This window comes from Fragaria vesca, linkage group LG3 (genome assembly GCF_000184155.1).
Source record: "Fragaria vesca subsp. vesca linkage group LG3, FraVesHawaii_1.0, whole genome shotgun sequence".
Classification (NCBI taxonomy): domain Eukaryota; kingdom Viridiplantae; phylum Streptophyta; class Magnoliopsida; order Rosales; family Rosaceae; genus Fragaria; species Fragaria vesca.
Genome location: NC_020493.1, coordinates 4,190,983 through 4,197,493, shown reverse-complemented (window position 1 = coordinate 4,197,493; position 6,511 = coordinate 4,190,983). Strand labels below are relative to the sequence as shown.

At 40.8% G+C, this 6,511-nt stretch overlaps 2 pseudogenes across 1 annotated transcript in view; one reads left to right on the top strand and one right to left on the bottom strand.

The window, feature by feature from the left end:
- The window catches only part of LOC101296847, a 5,147-nt pseudogene extending 3,198 nt beyond the window's left edge, over window positions 1-1,949 (bottom strand). The window contains exons 1-2 of the transcript XR_184356.1: window positions 1,914-1,949; window positions 856-1,245 (exon numbers count right to left, since the gene is read on the bottom strand). The product of XR_184356.1 is annotated as an MACPF domain-containing protein CAD1-like (transcript). The remainder of the gene's footprint in view (window positions 1-855; window positions 1,246-1,913) is intronic.
- A 2,216-nt stretch (window positions 1,950-4,165) lies between these two features.
- LOC101296553 lies at window positions 4,166-6,402 on the top strand (annotated as a pseudogene).
- Window positions 6,403-6,511: the final 109 nt, after the last annotated feature.

Genomic DNA, 6,511 nt, shown 5'->3' with positions numbered 1-6,511 from the left:
AAAAAANAAAAAAAAAAAAATACAAACATGAGTTGGTTTGTGATCTTATAAATTGATCTTGAAGAAGAGATAGTGAGCATGCGTTGAGAGAAACATTAAAATAAGTTTTTAGGCTCATTAAATTAATTCATAGTTGTTGAGAAGATCTTAAGAAGAATTATTCTTCGGTCTAATTTAAGATGAATTTTCAATCGACGTAATTTTGATATGTCAAGAGAAGCTAAATAGATTTTGTTGAGTTCTGATTTATGCGAATGGATAAGAACAAATAAGTTGAGATTTTGATGAGTTAGGTTTGTTGGTGTTGGTGAATGAAAAGAGAGAAAACTTTTGTTTTCGTTTCTAATGTTCTTTTGAAATGGGAAAGAGTATAGAAGGAATTTAAAATTATACAAAAATATGTGATGTGTATTAAACAAATGAGAATGTGTGAATAAAATTTCTCAGAAATAAATTACATAAAAAGCTTCAGGCATCCCACGTTTATAATGGGCAAATAATAAGGCTCTTAAAGCCTCACCAAGAACTCTATTAATCCAATATAGAAACGAATTTGTCGGTGAGCCGTGTCTTGGTTGGTTAAGGCGTTTAACTGACAACTTTGAGGTCATGAGTTCAAACCTTATTAAAATATGTAGAGTGTGTGAGTTATTAATCAAAAAAAAATTAAAAAAAATATAGAGGCGAATTACAAGAACGCCTAAGATTAGCTATGACATTAGCAACAAAGTTTGTCTCTCTAAAAATATGTTTAAAAGTAATATAATTAAAACTAGTAGCTAATGTTCTGATGTCTTGCACTAGTTTGATTAATCTCCAAGGCGGTTCAAGACGTTCATTCACTGCATCTATCACCAACTTGGAATCTCCTTCAATTTCAACATTGGTGAAGCCTTTCTCCTTTGCTTTGATTAAGCTGTCTCTTAACGCCATAGCTTCAGCAATTGGGACTGAAGCATTTCCAATGCGACAAGAGGCAGCAGAAACTGGTCTTCCATTGTCATCTCGAATTATAAAGCCACAAGCCGCTGAACTACTTGTGACTAATCCATCAAAGTTAATCTTAACAAAAGAATTAGGAGGTGTTTGCCACTTGATAGTGGTACAATGGTTTTGAGAATACACCTCAGTAATTCTTTCGCTAAGATTATTCTGACCTGAAATCATTGCAGCTGCTGCTAAGGTAGTTGATAGAGGATTAGGAACAACTCCTCTAAAAACAGTATCATTTCTAGTTTTCCAGACCTGCCAGCAAGTACTAATCACTTTTGCAAATAAACCAGCATCATAAGGCTGTGAGATAAAGAGTTCCTTAAGGACATTAAGGAAACCCTAGCCTCTTCCCAATCAATTGAGGACACAACATTAGAAAGGTTCCAAACATTTTTAATAAAGTCACAATAACCAAAGAGGTGGTCAACTGTTTCATTATTATTGTTACAAAGGGGACAAGAGTTATCAGCAATCAAACCAAACATGGATAACCTATCTCGTTTTAAGCCGACCTCTAATCAACAGCCAACCAAAAAGCTTAATTTTTGGTTGAATCTCTAGTTTCCATAACTTGTTCAACAACTGTATCTGATCATGTTTTTGTACTCGATCATATTGTAACCAAGTAGCAGACTTAATTGAAAATTTACCATTTGAGGAAGGTCTCCAAATAATAGCGTCTTCCTGATTTGAAACAGGTAAAAGAACACCAATGATATGATTAACTAAACTTATATCAAGAACTGAGCAAAGTTTAGTTTTATTTTATCTACCATTTACAATATAATCCTCCACAGACTCATCCAAATTTATCATAGAAAGACTATTTTGAGGCAACAACTTTACCAAGGGATGATCAAAGACCCAACTGAAAGTCTAAAATTTAATCTGTTTATCATTTCCAACAATCCAACGCATACCTTTAAGGATAAGTTTCCTTGTATCCAAGACTCCATTCCAAGCAGTGAAGTTCATTCGCTTCTTTAGAGGGTCTAATGTCTTCTTCTTTTTTTGGCGAGAAAAGGGTCTTTGTCTTTGATGCCCCAAAGAAAAAAGAAAGAAGTACAACAAGAAGAAAGTGTTATCAAGTATTGGTGGTTTTTAGGGTGGCCTTGATTTTGAAGACTGAACTTTTTAAGTGATACTTGTCCTTTGTTCCAAAAGGTAGCTTTTGACTGTAAGAATGGCTATAAATGCGTTCAATGTGCTCATATGGGGTTCAATTGTTGTGGGCACTCAAGTTTTTGCTTCATGCACTCCATATGACTGAGACAATGAGATACACAATTGACTGGTCCTCTGTTGAACTGTTTAAGGATGAAGTCAAAGCTCTATCAGAAAGTCCAAGCAAGCCAAGAGGGTAGGATATAGCTAGGCAGACAGCCAGACATTGTATGTGTTGGTGTAAAAGGGTTTAAGGACATTTTCTACTATACATATACATATGTGTATAATATACATCAAGTCATGAGCTATCCGATCATTTTAAATTTTAAATTGTTAACAATCGGATAACTCACGGTTTAATGTATGTCATACAAATCTGTATAATAGTCAAACCTTAATGTTAGTCTTGATTATAAGTTGTAATTTCGTTCATTTCATGCATGCTTTTTTATTTTTGTTTTTTGATTTTTGATTTTTGAACAATAAACAAGTCATGATCTTGTTGCCCCATCAATCCTTTGGTGAGATTTAACAAACAAATTGACTGTTGTCCCTCTTGTTTAGAAATGGATAGAATATATACATTGCCAAGAGTATATATAATGACCCAACAAGCTCATCAAGCTGGACTACTTATATGTTCACTAAAAGCAAAGCTTGCTTGCATTTCTCCAATCTTCATCATTCTCTCTGCATTTACCCTTTTAACATTCATGGTTGTACGTTGCCATCCTTTTGGTGGGAATTCTTTGTTTACTTTGAATCAAATTGTTAGAAGGATCCCAAAAAGCTTAAATCAAGTTGTTATGCACTTATGCGCTCATTATCTTTTGAAAAGTCGTTCGCTAAGATTTTTTTTTTACTTTTTCAATACGTTTATATCGTATTCCAATATATATGAAGTTACGAGGTTAATAGATATAATGTTTAGAAAATTATATATCCATGTAATTTTTTTTCCTACACCCCTAATCTCTTAATACACACCTCTATTTTATTTTATGTTTCTATTAAGATTTTATAGGTAAGCTAAATGACCAAAACAAACATCTATTATTAAAAAAAAAAATTCACGCTAGAAGTATTCTTTTCAATCTTTTACCCTAAAATTGTCGAAAACCCGTTTTCTCCCCTAACCCTAACTCTTATGCACGATTCATTTGGGTTGTCTTTTTTTTTTTATTATATATTTTATTTTATCTGTATCAGCTTTATTTTGATCTTGCATATCATATTGTCATGTACTACATCTTTATCATGACATGTTTTATCAAATAACTAGATAGCTATGTTTAGTAGTTACTGTACTTCTACAGTTCTACTAGCTTGTGAATTTTGAAAACTTGTATTGGTGATTTGGAGTTGGGATATAACAATAATCATTTGATTATAAATTGAACAATGATAGCCAAAAATTTCTAGCAAAAATTAGACGAAATAATATGTAAAAAGAGGCACCAAATAGTACATATATTAATTATATTAAATAATAGAATAATTTCATAAATTAAGGACATTTTAGGTAGTTTAAGATGTGTATTAAGTATAATACTGAAATTAAAAACTTGATAGATGGTGTATTAAGCAAGGGTGTGTATTAAGATATTAGGGGTGTGTATTTAAAATTTATCGAAGATTATATCATCTATGTAATTCTGTTGTAATGATATATTTAACTTGACCTGGTCATGAGTTAATAACCATCAAATGCAAATTTAGACAAGAAGTTCCAAAAACTGATTGCCTAAATTTAGGGAGGCTGTAAAAACGATGAATCAAACATGTGTGTGGTGCTTCGTCTCTGAAACCCAGAATAGCATACTCTAAGTTTGGAAATAGTACAGAGAAATTCAGGCATAACGGTTTCAAACATTCCCAACCAGTCATGCAATCCCCCTCAATATAACCCCTCCTTCATTTCTCCTCTCTCACCCTCACCTATAAGCAGCCTCTTGGGTCTAACCGAGGAGGCGGTGCAGACCCAAAAGCTAGAAATTAAATAAAAATGAAAGCCTCAGGCTGCATACTATCTTTCCTTTTTGTCTTCTCTTCTATCTCATCCATCTCTTTAGCTCTTACAGATGCCGAAGCGTCCTTTCTTACCCGTCGCCAGCTGCTAACGCTCCCGGAAGGCGGTGACCTACCTGAAAACTTTGAAAATGGGGTCCAGCTCAACATGGAGTTCCCTAACCCTAGGCTTCGACGTGCATACATTGCACTCCAGGCCTGGAAGAAGGCAATCTACTCCGACCCCTTAAAGACAACTGCCAACTGGGTTGGTCCTGATGTATGCCATTACAAGGGAGTCTTCTGTGAGAAGGCACTCGATGACCCGAAACTCGACGTGGTGGCGTCCATTGATCTCAATGGGGCTGACATTGCAGGATACCTTCCTGCCGAGTTAGGCCTGTTGCAGGAGCTTGCCGTGTTCCACATCAACTCCAACAGGTTCTGTGGTATTGTGCCCCCAAGCTTTTGCAGGATGAAACTCCTCTACGAGTTTGACATCAGCAACAACCGCTTCGTGGGTGAATTCCCTAGTGTCTATGCATGCCTTCCGAGCCTCACGTACTTGGACATCAGGTACAACGAGTTTGAGGGGTGTCTGCCAGCTGAGCTCTTCAATAAGAATCTGGATGCCATATTCGTCAACAACAACAGGTTCGGATGCACCATTCCTGAAACCGTCGGCAACTCGAACGTCTCGGTTCTTGTCATCGCCAACAACAACTTCGAGGGTTGCATTCCTAGCAGCATTGGGAAAATGAGGAACTTGAACGAGCTCCTCTTCTCTAACAACAAGCTAGGCGGGTGTGTGCCTCCCGAGCTCTTCCAGATCTCCAACATCACTGTGTTGGACATCAGTTCCAACTCGTTCAGCGGCATCATGTCAAAATCGTTCAAGATCGATAACGTGGAGGAGTTCAGCCTTGCAAACAACCAACTCACCGGGTTTGTTCCTGAGAGCATCTGCAAGCTGCCCGGGTTGAAGAACTTCACATACTCCAACAACTTCTTCAACGGCGCAGCCAAAGAATGTGTGCCAACCTCAAGGAATGACATTGTGATGGACGACTCGAGCAACTGCTTACCGGACAGGCCTAAACAGAAGTCATCGAAAGAATGCCAAGCTGTGGTGAGCAAGCCAGTGGATTGCAGCAAGGCCAAGTGTGGAGGTGGCGGAGTGCCCTCAAAGCCGCCAGCAGTGCCTCAACAACCTCCCAAGGTGGAGACACCAAAGCCGCCACAGACTCCTCATGTCCAACCACCTCCAGTGCACTCTCCCCCACCGGCACCGGTCCACTCTCCACCACCTCCGGTGAAATCTCCACCACCACCGGCACCGGTTCACTCCCCACCACTCCCAGTGCACTCTCCTCCACCACCGGTCCAATCTCCCCCACCACCAGTGCACTCTCCACCACCACCAGTGCACTCTCCCCCACCACCAGTCCAGTCCCCACCACCACCACCACCAGTGCACTCTCCTCCTCCACCAGTCCACTCTCCACCACCACCAGTGCACTCTCCTCCACCACCAGTCCACTCTCCCCACCACCGGCACCGGTCTCCTCTCCACCACCTCCAGTGAAGTCTCCCCCACCACCGGCACCGGTCTCCTCTCCACCACCTCCAGTGAAATCTCCCCACCACCGGCACCGGTCCTCTCTCCACCACCACCGGTGAAGTCTCCACCACCACCTGCACCGGTCCTCTCTCCACCACCACCTGCACCGGTCTCCTCTCCCCACCTCCGGTGAAGTCTCCACCACCACCGGCACCGGTCTCCTCTCCCCACCTCCGGTGAAGTCTCCACCACCACCGGCACCGGTATCCTCTCCGCCACCTCCGGTGAAGTCTCCACCACCACCGGCACCGGTCTCCTCTCCACCACCACCAGTGAAGTCACCACCACCACCAGCACCGGTCCACTCTCCACCACCCCCGGTGAAACTCTCCACCTCCTGCCTCACCACCACCGGCACCGGTCCACTCTCCACCACCTCCAGTGCAGTCTCCACCACCAGCCTCTCCTCCACCGGTCGCAGCACCACCACCAGACGACTTCGTGCTACCACCAAACCTGGGATTCCAATACCAATCACCTCCTCCACCTATGTTCCCAGGCTACTAAGCAGTAGCAGCTGCTGCACTATATCAACCGCTCTGCCCTACATCGCGACTACTCTCTTTATAAGGTTTAAAACGGCGTCACAACATACACCCACTTTTGTTAGTTGATCATAGCTTGTATAGTCATTTCGAGGCATGAAAACTATAAACCTTCTCGATCGATTGTACGCCTACATAATGCAATAAAGGACGTTATCGGCATAATGTACAATCAATG